Below are 15,589 nucleotides of genomic sequence, written 5' to 3' on the forward strand. Positions count from 1 at the left end.
ACCCCCTGCCCCAGCCATTCCCACCCCAGGCAAGCCCCCACCGCCCCAGTGTCTATATCGATTGGTTATGTTAATATGCATGCATACAAGTCCTTTGGTTGTTAATAGCCAATATATATATACAGTTTGATATATATTGCATTTTTGTACACATAACGTATAAGTAGCATACAGCTTAATTTGGAGAATTTCAAATATTACAAAAGTATACAGAATAAAAGATGGTTTCCTCTTTTTCTAGTTCATTACCTGAGTTAATCACATAATAGGTTAGGTGTCTTTTCATCTATTTCTATACACCAATATCCTTATATGTGCAATTATACATATTTTGGTTTTTTTTTCTTTTTTCAGAAATGTTTGGACTCTATGTTCATTTTTGTAGAACAACTTTTATTTTACTTTATTTTATTTTTTATCATTTTAACCACTTACGGGTACATTTAGATGCTATTAAGTACATTCACATTGTTGTGCAACCATTACTACTGTGTCTCCAAAACTTTTTCATCATCTCAAATGGGAACATTACATCCATTAACCCTCTATTCACCCTCCCCCAGGCCTGATAAACACTATTTAATATTCTGTCTATGAACTTGACTATTATAGGCACCTCACTGAAGTGGAATCACTTCGGTCTGATTTCACTTAGCAGTGGTTCTCAACCTGTGGGTTGAGACCCCTTTGGGGTCAAATGACCCTTTCACAGGGGTCGCCTAAGACCATCAGAAAACACATATATAATGACATATTGTTTTTGTGATTAAACACTATGCTTTAATTATGTTCAATTTGTAACAATGAAATTGGGGAGCAACATGAGGAACTGTATGAAAGGGTCGTGGCATTAGGAAGGTTGAGAACCACTGGTATAGAGGATTTTCTGTAAATGGCTTTTATTATGTTGCAATTTCCTTTAATTTCAGATGAGATTCTAAATCATTAATTAAGCTGTCCTATGTTTTAATTTTAAGTAGGGTCACATTGAATCCACAGGTTAATTTTATTTTTTTATTGATCAGCATGGACATATAGGTTTCAGGTGTGGGTTTCTATGTTACAAGCTCTGTATATTGCACCATGTACCCATCACCCAAAGTCAAATCTTCTCCTGTCACCTTATATTGGGACCCCCCTTGGCCCCCCAGTAGATGGTGCTGAATTGCAAGATTTTTACCTCTTTGCTCTCCCAGTCTTGAACCTCCATGGCTTCTATAAGACAGTACAGCTGTGCTGCTTGGGGGTGGGGTTTGTTTTGCCTTCAGCACAGTGGCAACCCCTGACCTCTTTGGGGGCCCATCCCAAGCAACCCTCTTAGGGTTCAGTCACAGAGGGATACAGGGATTCTACTGAAGCAGCTCTTGGTTTACAGCTAATATACTCCTGGACCCGACTCCAAGGGCAACAAGAGGCGAGTTTTGGGAGTCCAAGTGGCAACAGGGCTCTGTGGTTCTGTTTCTTTGTCTGAAACACCATCGCCTGGCCTGACAGTGGGGAGCCGCAGGGCAGAACCCTGTCACAGCTAATTTTAACAAAATACTAATGATAAATTTGTTTGCTCTACCAAGAATATTGTTATGGGAAATATTAAGGGATAGGAAGAAGAATGCTGATGACATATACATTTATAATATTTTATATTACTTTCAATAAAAAAACATTAAGGTAACTTATAAAAGAAAAATAAAATTGTAAGAGGTTTTTTTTTTTACAAAGGTTTTATTGTCTTTACTTTTTTAACTTCCTTTTTTTTTTCTAGAGCATTCCACTCAAACTAGTAAACCACCATCTAAAGGCAATAAGGAATACGGTATTATTTTGACTATTGATGACTCTGCATTATGTGGCCTTAGAGTTCTACATGAAAATAGCATAATTCAATTGTCTATAGTTAGAGAAGGAGCAATCTGTCTCAAATGAGTGATAATTGACATTAGTACTTATTTCAATGTTGCAGATACTATGACAAATGTAAGCAGTAGTATGTAGATACATGTAGTTAATACAGTTTTTAAAAGATGCCTCAAATTAGGATTCCTAGTAGGGTGAGGTCACTGTTTCAATTGCTATGTTTATATGTAGGTTAAGATTTATAGAACATAACTTGCTTTTTATATGATAGTGTTATTTTGTGATGGTATTTTATAGATTAATTTCTTCCTATTCAGACCTGTATATCCAAGCCCTAAATACTGTAAGTTGGGTTTGTTTTTTTCTACAACCGGCTGGTGCATCATACTTTATGTAGGCTCACAAGGTTCATACAACATATGTTAAAGTATCTGATAAAGTATAGTTGTACCATTAATGAAATATAAATATTTCTAGATGAGTAAAAGGAAAAAATTATTGCTTTTATTTACATTAGATGTGTTTAGTAAGGTTAACCTTTTCATGAAATGCACCTTAGGCTTGTTATGTTTTCCCCTGAACACTGTGGTCAACCTCATTGTATCAGTAAATCCATTGCCATCTTAAGATGTTACGCACTTGATAATTTTTATAAAAATAAAGAGTACAAGAAAACTTAATATTGTATGTTTTGCTCTACAGTAATTTAATAAAAACTGTGGCAGCTTAGAAGCAGAGATACTACTAACAGTACCAAGAATTAAGATGTGGTAGTATTATTTATTGCTCTCTGGATAGTAAAAAATGTATGTTTAAGTTTCTAAGCATAATTTTTATCCATGTGCCCTGGTGTTTCATTTACATCCTTAGAATCTCCTTAGTAATTATGACTATATCTTACTGTTCCTTTGAAGAAAGATATAAGGAGGGGTTGATGATAAGATAAAGTATTATTTGTGAAGACTGCAGATAACATCTGTTTGACAGAATAAGATAGCTTCATTATGACTTATTCCACAGACCAACTTTTGGTGAAAACATATATAAATTCAATCCCTAATAATATCATAATAAATGGTAGACTAACTATGGAACTAAACCAACTATAATGAGATCCCATGTTTTTAAAACAAATTTTCTCTAATATAATGAATTCTAATTATTCTAATAATAACCTTTACTAAATAAATGGTAGCTACAACACAAAACATTGTTGGGCCCTAAGCCTGCGGTCAAATTAGAAGGCTCTGTGATCAAAAGGAGCTGGATGCATCAGCAGTCACACTGAACTAGACTGATAAACATTTTCTTTGATGTAGTTTGTAGATGGTGTGGCCGAAATATAAATGTATCAACTATTGGAGACTCACAGATGCTCAATTATCTTCAAACTGGTTTTATTTATTTCTAGGTGAAGGACTCATTGCTCTGATTGTTCTTCAGCAAGTAAGTGTCTCAAAGCTGGATACCACTTAAAATAGTACTGCGGAAAAGTGCATTTTTAAAAATGATTTCCCAGTTTCTACAGTTTTTATAGCTTCAAATTAAGTAAACCAGTCTATATGGAATACACTACTTTATTCTGGTGATGGTGTATTTTTCTATATTCCCTATTTTCACTTAATAACAAACCCTAAATAGCAAATCTTTATTTTTATATGATTAGTCATATGAGTTTTCATCCCAGATATGACTTGATTAATATTCTAAATTAAGCAAGAACTCTTGTCTGACTTACTGCAGACTCTAAGTGATTCCAGAGAATTGCATTTAGACCAGGGGTGGGCAAACTTTTTGACTCGAGGGCCACAATGGGTTCTTAAACTGGACCGGAGGGCCGGAACAAAAGCATGGATGGAGTGTTTGTGTGAACTAATACAAATTCAAAGTAAACATCATTACATAAAAGGGTCCGGTCTTTTTTTTTTTTTTTAGTTTTATTCATTTCAAACGGGAACCATAGTTTGCCCACGGCTGATTTAGACAGTGACGAGTCCAGATAGATTAGGAATGTATATGCACTTAATAAAATAATATTTTTTCCCACTGAAATGTAGGCAACATAAATTTCTTCTGCTGGATTGGAACTTGGTATCTGTTTTTAGAGTTACATGTCACTTGTTTTCTGGTTTCTTGTAGTTCTTGGCGTTGCAGTAATTGGCACCGGTGTGTACAGGTATCTTCACGTCAGCCAAAGAGAGTAAATTAAACATGTTTCTTGAACACATTGGTGCTTCTCACTCTTTTTTTAAAAATATATGTTTTTATTGACTTCACAGAGAGGAAGGGAGAGGAAGAGAGAGATAGAAACATCAATGATAAGAGAGAATCATCAACTGGCTGCCTCCTGCATGCCCCACACTGGGGAATGAGTCTGAAACCCAGGCATGTGCCCTAACCGGAATCGAGCTATGACCTCCTGGTTCATGGTTCCCAGCTCAACCACTGAGCCACACCGGCTGGGCAGTGCTTCTCACTGTTGACATACTTTTGTGAAGCTTTTGTTTGCAATCTGTATTGTACGCTGCCTTTTTAAAAAATGTGTCTACATTAGTGTGCTGTCAGAATTGCATTTCTTGCTAAGAATATTTTCAGCTGCTTTTAATGATATCATAAGAAGACTAGGCAGAATTGCTTTAGCTATTATGACTGTAAGAAAAATTTGTGGGGTTTGAGGTTTAAGTTCTGCAGAGAATCATGGATCTTTATGGAACCTACAGCCTAAGATGATTTAACTGCCAAGGATATCATTCAGAATTGAAGGAAAAGATAAAGAGTTTCCTGAACAAGCAAAAACTGAAGGAGTTCGTCACCATTAAATCAGCTTTATAAGAAATGGCAAGGGAAGGAAAGGCCATATCCAGAAATAAGAAAATATGACAAAGGAAAAAAATCATAGGTAATGACAAATATTTAACAAAAGCAGCAAGTCAGACATTTAAAAAGTTCAAACAGTCAAAAGGCAAAAGTACCAAATTGAACTCAAATTTCAAAGAGTAGTTAGGAGATACACAAAATGAAAAGATCTAAAATATGACATCAAAAACATAAAGCATAGGTATGGGAGTAAAAGTGTAGTATTTTTTTGACTATATTAAAATGTAAATGCCTATCCATTTTAAATGGATTGCTGTATATAGATCAGCAATTTTCAACCAGTGTGCCACAAGAATTTTTTTTAAACTTGCAATACTTGACTATTTAGTCAGGGGCACTGACCTCTTTTCCCTTAGATTGTCAAATAAAGAAATGACAACAGCCTTAGAACAATAGCCACCTGGTGTGAATGAATCAAAATTATATCTCATTTTTTGTCAGGCCAGAAAAAATATATATTTTTGGTGTGCTGCAGAATTTTAGTGATTAGCTTGTGTGCCATGAGATGAAAAAGGTTGAAAATAGTGATATACTTATACATGAACCTCATGATAGCCACACACCAAAACCTATAAAGACACATGAAGAATAAAGAGAAATTAACCCAAGTAAAACAATAAAGAAAACCAGCAAACCACAAGGGCAGGAATCAAAAGAAGAAAAAAACAAAACAGAGAACTACAAAAACATCAACAACAACAACAACAAAAAAAAAAAACAAAGTGAAAATTGGGACACATTTATTGATAACTTTAAATATAAGTGGATTAAATACTCTAATAAAGAGGTATAGGGTGGCTGAATTGATTTAAAAACATGATCCATCTATCTGCAGGTTACAAAACACCCACTTTACATGAAAGACTCATACAAATTGAAAGTAAAGGTATGGGAAAAGATACTGCATGAGAATAGAAACAAAAAGAAAGCTGGCATAGTAAAACTCATATCAGACAAAATACAAAAGAGTGTTAAAAAACACAAAAGGGACACTACATAAATATAAAATTTCAATAGTGAAGAGGATATAACAATTGTAAATATTTACACACCCAACATAAGAACCCCTAAATATATAGAGCAAGTATTAATGGACATGAAGGGAGAAATCCACAGTGATACAATAATAGTATGGGGATCTTAATGTCCCACTCACATCAATGGATACATCATCCAGACCAAAAATTAGTTAGGAAATGCCCTTTAAATTGTCACATTAGACCATATTGACTTAATAGACATTCATTGAACATTTTATCCCAAAACTGAAGAATACATTTTTAAAAGTACATAAGGGACATTCTCCATGATATACCATATATTAGGCCACAAAATAAGCCTCAGTAAATTCAACAAGATTGAATTTATTTCAACCTTTTCTGACCACAGTGGCTTACAACTAACAAGCAGGTACAGAAAGAAAACTCAAAATGAACATAAATATGTGGAAACTAAACAACATGCTATTAAACAACCATGGACCAAAAAGGAAATCAAAAGTATCTTGAGAAAAAATAAAAATGAAACACAACTTTTCAAAAGGTATGGGATGGAGCAAAAGCAGTTCTAAGAGGAAAAGTTCATAGCCATAGATGCCTCAAGAACCAAAAAACATTGCAAATAAACAATCTAGCTTTATATCTAAAGGAACTGGATAAAAAGAACAAACAAAACACAAAATATACAGAAGAAATGAAGTAATAATAAAGATCAGCATGGAAATAAATGAAAATAGAAATTTTAAAAAAGACAATAGAAAAGGTCCATGCAAGCTGGTTCAGTGGAAAGATAAAGAGAACTGAAAAATCTTTAGCCAAACTCATCAAGGAAAAAGAGAGAACCCAAATAAGAAAAATTATAAATGAAAGAGGAGAAGTTACAATTGACACCACAGAAATACAAAGAACCATTACATTTCTACAATTATTTGCCAACAAATTCCACAATCTAGAAGAAATGGATAAATTTCTCCATGCATATAGCTTTCAAAGACTGAACCAGAAAAATAGTCCAGCAGACCAATTACTAGCAATGAAACTAAAGCAGTGGGCTCAATAGAGTAATGTTCCCTTGTCCTTTTATCAGACTATCTGCTTCCTCTCCCCTAATAGCAGCTGTTAAATAAAGGTAACTCCAAGGGTCATTTAGAGTCTGTTTTGTTCACTTACAAATCTGTCAGTTACATTGATATTTTTACACTGCATGCTGCCTACGATTCCCATAAATTTCTTAGTACTATTGCTACACACTTAGCATTTATATTTTTCTAAAATTCTCCATCTTTGCTCACAGCTTTGACGATTTCTTTGGGATAAACTCTAAACAGAAATGGTGTAAAAGCCATGCCAATTTTAAAACTTTCAACGTACAACAGTTATGTAAAAACTAAACATTTGAGGATGCTGCTGCTCCCAATACGTTGACTCACAATTGCTGACATTTTGATTCTTTGCCAACTAAGGAACCAAATGTCAGCTCCTTCCATATGCTCTTTAATATCCCTCATGTTACTCTTTTTAAAAACCAGTCTTACAGATTTACAACTCTACAAGTAAATCTTGCTCATTCTTTTTTAAATTTTTTAATTTTTTCCCTGTATTGATTAAGATATTACAAATGTGTCCTTATCCCCCCAATGTCCCCTCATCCCCCCAATCCTGCCCTCACCCTCTCCCCCTGTTGTCCACATCCATCACTTATGCTTATATGCATGCATACAAGTCCTTTGGTTGATCTCTCCCCCTCACCCCCACCCTCCCCTACCTTCCCTCTGAGTTTTGAGCATCTGATCGATGCTTCTCTGTCTCTACATCTGTTTTTGTTCATCTGTTTATGTTGTTCATTATAATCCACAAATGAGTGAGAGCATGTGATATTTATCTTTCTCTGACTGACCTATTTCACTTAGCATAATGCTCTCCAGCTCCATCCATGCTGTTGCAAATGGTAGGCGTTCCTTCCTTTTTACAGCAGCTCATTCTTAATGTTCCAGAATTGAGATGGTTTCACCACAGAAGTTCTCCCTCTTTTCAATTCCTACTCATCCCACCAATCATGGCATTAATCACAACCAGGAATTTGACACTTAATATACCTGTGTATTTTTCATGTTATGTGTATTTTCTCTTCAATAAAACGTTTAGTTCCAAAACAGCAAGGGCCCTATAGGTTGAGACCCAATATCCTTAATGGCACAGTGTTTAATAAATTACCTTCCCTGGGGTCCTCCCAAGGGAATAGGAGCAGAGGCATTTACAATGGGGTTTGGGGCCCAATGCAGTGGCCAAATCATCTTGGCGATTTTGAAATCCAGCTGGCCTCGAAAGGATTCAATAGCAGAATTCAACCACGGGAATCTCAGTATTGTCCCCAATTATGCCTGATTAATGGCAAATCTGGACAAGGGCCTGGCTCTGTTATCTGTGGAAGGGGGGTGTCCACCTGTGGAAGTGGGGATCCCTTTTTCCACTTGGTGTTTAGGGTCCGGTCCTTACGATATCTAGAAGACAAAAAAGAGTTTTCTGAGACTAGAACAGGGAAAGGCATAATGATGACTGGGGCCAGCTCTTGTTATCTCTCCACCCTTCCTGAGGCGGGTGCTAACTGCCTGTTTAGGATCTTGGAGGTGAACCACCATTTCCAGCAAACCTTGGAGGTGCTTCAGGGCAGGTTGGAGAATGGTGAGCTGACCCGTGCACAGGCTGACCCTGAACTGCCAGCTGACCCAGTTGGGTTAGACCTTGGCCAGGCCACACCTCATTCCCTCCCAGGCCACACCTCATTCCCTCCTAGGCCCCGCCTTGCAGGCCGCCATTGGCCCCGCCCTACCCTAATATCACAGTCCAGGCCACGCCCACTAAGTGTAATGCACTGGACACTTTTTGAGTCTGGGGATTGTTGCGTCTGCTACCTGCACTCAAAAAGCAAATACTCACTGTCCCTGGGGTTTCTCCGCGGATGTCTGGGAACATGAGGGCCTCTTAGGAGCCGCTCAGGGCATCTTCCCGCCGCCTGGAGAGGCCCTTTTCTTGGGGCTACCTTGGGATCCTAGTGCTGGCCCTAGAGCTCCTGCTACCCACATGCTCAGGTAGGGAAGGGAAAGGGTGTCAGCTCTGGAGGGAAACTAGAGCGGGTAGGGGAGCTGGTCTACAGGAGCGGAGGGCGAAGGGAACTTTGCTTGGTGTGTGGGGGAGGAGGCTCAGGGCCTGTGGACCCAGGTGATGCGTGTTCAGGGTAGAAGCCTTAGCCACAGATCCTCCTGGTTGTGCTGTGGGGGACCCAGGAGTGAGGGGGGACTCAGAGGGCCCGCGGTGAGGGTCCAGTGGTGGTAGGTACTGAGCCTTGCAGAGCCCTGGGTGCAGTCAGTGTTTGCTGGGGGCCAAGCTGTGTCCCTAGCAAAAGCCTGCAGGTGTTTGAGGACTGAGCTAATCAAGATGTCCGAGATTAACCAAAGAACATGTATGCATATATGCATAACCCATGGACATGGACAATAGTGTGGGGGAAGGCCAGGAGTGGGGCGGGGCTGAGTGGATGAGGGCAAAGGGGTGGGGAAATGGAGGACATGTGTAATACTGTCAATTAACGAAAGGAGATGGGAAGCCCTGAGCAGGTGCTGAAGGTGAGGCCTGCTCCTCAGTGTCCAGTGTGTGGGCTGTTGTTTGGGCCAGTGCTGGGCCCGTGGGGAGGCTTTGCCCTGTGTCCCTTGGGCTCAGTGAAGCCTTGGTGAGTGGGGTGCTGCGCCCCACTGGGTTGGGCTGGGGGATCCCAGGCCGGGTGTTACCAGGCGTATGCTTTACAGAAGGGTCCAGGCCAGAGGTGCAGGGTGTGGGGCAAGGAAGCTCACTGCTTGCTTTGTATGGGGTTTGGGGAGCACGAGTTACCCAGAGAGCCCTTAAGTGAGAGCGAGCTCCCGGGCCTGGGATCTAGAAGGATTGGGAAGGACACACAGTGCTTTTTGTACAAAAAGGTAACAGGCTGCTGAGTGACATCAAATCATACTGGTATCGGTTTCCTTGAGAGAGATGAAAATGAAAAACAAAACCTTACAAAATTATGAGATACAGCAAAAGCAGATATAAGAGGAAAGTTTATAGCTATACCAGCCTTCATCAAGAAGCAGGAATGATCCCAAATAAACAATCTAATTTATGTCTAAAAGAACTAGAGAGAGAGGAGCAAACAAAATCCTAAGTAAGTAAATGGAAGGAAATAATAAAGATCAGAATGGAAATAAATGAAACAGAAAATAGTAAAATAATAGAAAAGATCAGTGAAACTAAGAGGTGGTCCTTTGAAAGGATAAATGACATTGACAGATCTTTACCAAGAATCATAATGTGAAAAGAGGACACAAAATCAGAATTGAAAGAGGAGACATTTCAGTTGACAACACAGAAATGCAAAGGATCACTAAAGAATACTATGTACAATAATATGACTTTCTTGAAACATACTTGCTTTCATGACTAAACCAGGAAGAAACAGAGAATCTGAATAGTCCAATTACTAGCAATAAAATAAAGCATAAATAAAAGCCCTAACAAGGAACTGAAGCACTAGAGCAGACAGCCTAAAAGGTGAATCAACCAAATATTTAAAGACTTAGTACCTATTCTTCTGAAACTATTTCTAAACATTGTAAAGGAAGGAACACTTCCAAACTTATGGGAAGGGCACATATCTATAAATAAATTTCTAAACCAAAAACATTGGTGCTCTCTCTTCAGTTTACTGTTGAAAGAATATTCAAGTTATTCCCAAAGAAACAAAAACTAATAGGATGTTATTTAAAGCAAGCACAGCTCATCATCTGGTAAAAGCCTGGCACAATCACTTAAAATATCACCAAGGGCCTTCCATTTATCTTGTACAACCTGCCTGCTGCCAGGCCATAATCTGTGGCTGGTGGAAAAGGAAATACTTTACTTTCATGTTCTTATTCTCTCATGCCCAGATGCCTGTGGTGACCCACCAAAATACCAATCTATGAAACCTGAGGGTAATCCTGCACCTCCTTATAATGCTGGGTTCGCAGTAGAATATGAGTGTCGCCCAGGATACAGGCTTATTGTTCCTCTTGTTCGTCCCACCTCTGCTGTTTGTCAGCCTGATAACACATGGGCACCTCCTCTCCGGGAGGCTTGCACAAGTAAGTACACAAGACTTTTTATTTTTATTGCTCTAAAGATTTTCACATATTTTAGACTGCATATTCCACTATTACCATGATGGCTTTCTCAGATGGATGTAGATTTTAGAATGTATTTTTTCAGGCTTTGAAGATCTCCAGGAAATTTTTAATTTGGCCATTGATTCTTTGCGTAAATGTGAATCTTAAGTTTGGCCATTAGCGGCAACATGGATGGACCTTGAGAATATTACGTTAAGTGAAATAAGTCAGTCAGAAAAAGCCAAGGACCATATGATTTCACTTATATGGAGATATAAAACTGGAACTCATAGACACAGACAACAGTTTGGTGGTTACCAGAGGGAAGTGTGGGGGTTGCATGGGGTTGTAATGAGTAAAGGGGACCAAGTATATGTTGAAGGTTATTTGACTTTGGGGAGTAGAAACGCAATGCATTACACAGATCATGTGTCATAGTTGTGTACACTTGAAACCTATATAAGCTTATTAACCAATGTCACCCCAAGAAATGTAATAACAATAAATAAGAATGAAAATATTACTATCAATTTAATACCTCAATGTAGAATTTTTATTTTTATTCAAATCTGTTTTGACATTGGTATAAAACAACAAATTTGAAAATTTTCTTTTAGGAAAGTCATGTCCACAGGTAGAAGAACCCCAAAATGGCAAAATAGTCCATGTTAATGGAGCTTCCAGCCTTGGCTCATAAGCTCAGTATGCTTGTAATGAGGGGTAAGTAAATTGCTCCTTAGATGAGTAAGATAAATGTTGCTAATTCCATTTTTGGTTTGGTTCTCTTCTTAAGCATTTCCATAATATTCATTTCATCTTGCTTTCTGTGGAACAAGTTGTACTTACAGCCAATCAACCCTTCGGAGATTGAAAAGATGTGCAATGGATAGAAAGAAATTTTACTGGAAGGAAAGCAAAAGTGTAATATATAATAAGTAATAATAAGCCTATTGTAGTCATTAAAAATGTAGTAATCATGGTGACATGGTCTTAAATGAAACTATAATAGGCTGGAAGGTAGGAAGGAGAGACATGGAGTTAGTTAACAGAAGAAATGGCAGGAACTAATGAAATGTGTGTTGAAACTTTGAATGAACTTCCGGAGGTACTTGAGAATCGTGTTAATGTAAGAGCTAGTAGTGTAGCTGTTTTTCAATAAGGCCTAGCTGAACACCAGATTTCACCGCATCCTGTTTCCACAGGAACTTTTCAGACTGTCCAGCAGACTGTCCAAAAGCAGCAAACACTTCTTCCTCCCATCTATGCACCTATCCCAGAACTAGCTCTACTTTCCCTTCTTCTGCCCCCTTATCTATTCCTTCAAAATAACTTACATCTTTCTACTCAAAGCTGTAAAAGAACCCCATTAAACTAGGATGGCGGAAATGTTTGCCTTCATCTCCCTGCTGCTGGTGGTTTAGCCCCAGGACCTGGTCCTTTTTTCTCGTGTCAATAAGCCTGTTCCTTCAGAAAATCGTCTGGCTGAGAAGGTTTTGTTTCACAACCTATCCCTTTGTGGTCAGGGAAGATACTTTGTATCATATCTATCTTTTAAAAACCTATTGATTGGTTAATATTAATTTATGGCTCATTGTATGGTATATTGTGGAAGATGTCCCATGCGCATTTGAGGAAAATGTGTATTCTGTTCTATGTCTGTGAGATCCAGTTGATTGTGTTGTTGAAGTCCTCTATTTCCTTACTTACCTTCAGTCTGTTGTACTATCCATTATTGTGAGTGGGATATTGAAGTCTCCAACTATTACTGGAGAAATGCCTGTTGCATAAAAATGTGTATTTCTCTTTACAATTGTGCCAGCTTTTGCTTCATGTATTTTGAAGGTCTGTTATTTGTTGCATAAATGTTTATAATTATTACTAGAGGCCCGGTGCACAAAAATTTGTGCACTCTGGGGGAGGGGTCCCTCAGCCCAGCCCGTGCCCTCTCACAGTCTGGGACCCCTCGGGGGATGACCACCTGCTGGCTTAGTCCCGCTCCCCAGGGGATTTGGCCTAAGCTGGCAATAAGACATCCCTCTGGCAGCCCTGGAGCCCTCAGGGGATGTCCACTTGCCAGCAGGGAGGAGGCCTAAGCTGCAGTCGGACATCCTTAGCGCTGATGAGGAGGCAGGAGAGGCTCCCACCACCACTACTACTGGCAGCCGTCAGCCTGGCTTGTGGCTGAGCAGAACTCCCCCTGTGGAAGCGCATTTACCACCAGGGGGCAGCTCCTGCATATAGTGTCTGCCCCTGCCCCTTGGTCAGTGTGTGTCATAGTGACCAGTCATTCCAAGTTGTTCTGCTGTTAGGGTCAGTTTGCATATTATCCTTTTATTATATAGGATAGAGGCCTGGTGCATGGGTGGGGGCCATCGGGTTTGCCCTGAAGGGTGTCCCGGATCAGGGTGGGGGTCCCGCTGGGGTGCCTGGCCAGCCTGGGTGAGGGGCTGATGGGTGTTTGCAGGCTGGTCACACCCCCTTCAGGTTGGGGGTCCCCAGTGGGGTGCCTGGCCAGCCTGGGTGAGGGGCTGATAGCTGTTTTCAGGCTGGTCAAGCCCCCCCCCCCAGTGGGGACCCTCACCCCATGGAAGTTTGGCCAGCCTGTGTGAGGGGCTGATGGCTGTTTTCAGGCTGGCCACACCCCCTTTAGGGTGGGGGGGCCCCACTGGGTTGCTTGGCCAGTCTGGGTGAGGGGCTGAGGGCCTTTTTCAGGCTGGCCAAGTCCCCAAGCTCCCAGCCTCTCCTTTTTTTCTTTTTTTCTTTTTTTATTCTGAGATTTATTTACCTTCTATAATTGAAACTTTGTAACCTTGAGTGGAGCTCAGAGCCGGCCAGGGCAGGCAGGAAGCTTGGTTTCCTCAATTGCCAGGGGCAATCCAAGCCTCCTGCTTGCTCCAGCTCTGTGGCAACAGCCAGCTGAAAGCAGGTATCTAGGGTTTATTTATCTTCTATAATTGAAACTTTGTTGCCTTGAGTGGAGCTCAGAGCCAGCTGCGGCAGGCAGGAAGCTTGGCTTCCTCCATCACTGGAGCAACCAAGCCTCCTGCTCACTCCAGCTCCGTGGCTGCTGGCTGCCATCTTTGTTGGGTTAATTCGCATATAGTCGCTCTGATTGACTGATGGGCGTGGCTTAAGGCGTAGTGAAGGTATGATCAATTTGCATGTTTGTCTTTTATTAGATTAGATATCTTCTTGCAGTATGTGAAACATTAAAATATAATGTGCTTCTTGTCTCTTACAGCCTTTTTTGATTCAAATTCTATTTTGCCTGAATTAGCATAGCCACCCTCTTTTGGTTACCATTTGCATGGAGGATCTTTTTCCACTCTTTCATTTTGAACTTATTGGTCACTTTGAATCTCAAGTGAGTCTCCTGTAGACAGTATTGAGTGGAATCTTTTGTTTTTATCCATTCTGCTTTTTGATTGTAGAATGTAATCCATTTAAGTTTAAAGTAATTACTGACAAGGAAGGAGCTATTTGTTTTCTTAAAGCTTCCCCACCCCCCTTTTTGCACATTCCTGTTTTTGTTTGCTAGTTGATTTTTCTAATAAAGTGTTGGAATACCTTTCTGATTTCCTTTTGTGTGTATTCTATGGTGATTTTGTCTCTAGTTTCCATGTGGATTACACTTAACATCCTAGAGTTATAATACTACAATTTAGTTCAATAAATTACAAAAACGAATCTTTATCAGCTCCATCCCCATCCCTTTGGGTTGTTAGTGTCATACTACCATCTCCAATAATAATTGAAATACTGACTTCTACATTATTTATTTTCATTGTAAGATCAATTTCTTAAATCACATAGAAAATAAAAATGCATTTACAAACCATTGTTACAATAGTACTATCTACACTAATAAAAGAGAAACATGCAAACAAACAGCCAATCAGAGCGACTATGCAAATTAACCCAACAAAGATGGTGGTTAATTTGCATATGCAGGCTCAGAGTGAAGACTGAAGAGGCTTGGCTTCTCCACTGTGGCCTGGATCCCGGGTGCCGGAGGAAAACTGGTGCCAGCAGCCAGGGGAAGGAAGAAGGAAGGCCTATTGTGTGAATCTTTGTGCAACGGGCTTCTAGTCTTTAATAATTGCCCACGTATATACTTTCAATGAGATGTTGATCCATAAGGTATGACTTACTGTAACCAAAAAACGTAGTTTCAGCTGCTGCTACAATGGAACCCAAACTTGTGAGGCAGAGCTGGTGCAAAAGGAGAGAGGTTTTATTCAAGTGCTCGGGACCTAGAACTCCCAGCTCAAACACCATCCCTCCTCCTCCTTTCCTGCTCAAGCCCTGGATTCTTATACGATCAGGGAGGGGAAAGATTTATTTCTTATCCAATTATCTTGCTACCTTTTGGCACACTTGTGTCCTGTCCCTTCATATTTAGAGATTTTGGTGTGGTTAGTGTAAGAATCTCCCCCAGTACCCTCTTGGCCAATGGGCAAGCCTCCCCAGCACTAGGACTGATGGTCTATGTAACATTACTCTCTAGTATCTTTTAATTTCACTGTTTAGGACATGCTTAAGCATTTTTTGTAGGTGAGGTATGGTGGTAACAAATTCCCTTAACTTTAATTTCTGGGAAAGTCTTAATTATTTCCCTCACTTTTGTAGCACAATTTTACTGTTGAGAGGATTTTTGGTTGAACATTTTTGTGTTTTTTTATATGT

Source organism: Myotis lucifugus, unplaced genomic scaffold (assembly GCF_000147115.1).
Source record: "Myotis lucifugus unplaced genomic scaffold, Myoluc2.0 scaffold_145, whole genome shotgun sequence".
In the NCBI taxonomy this organism is placed as follows: domain Eukaryota; kingdom Metazoa; phylum Chordata; class Mammalia; order Chiroptera; family Vespertilionidae; genus Myotis; species Myotis lucifugus.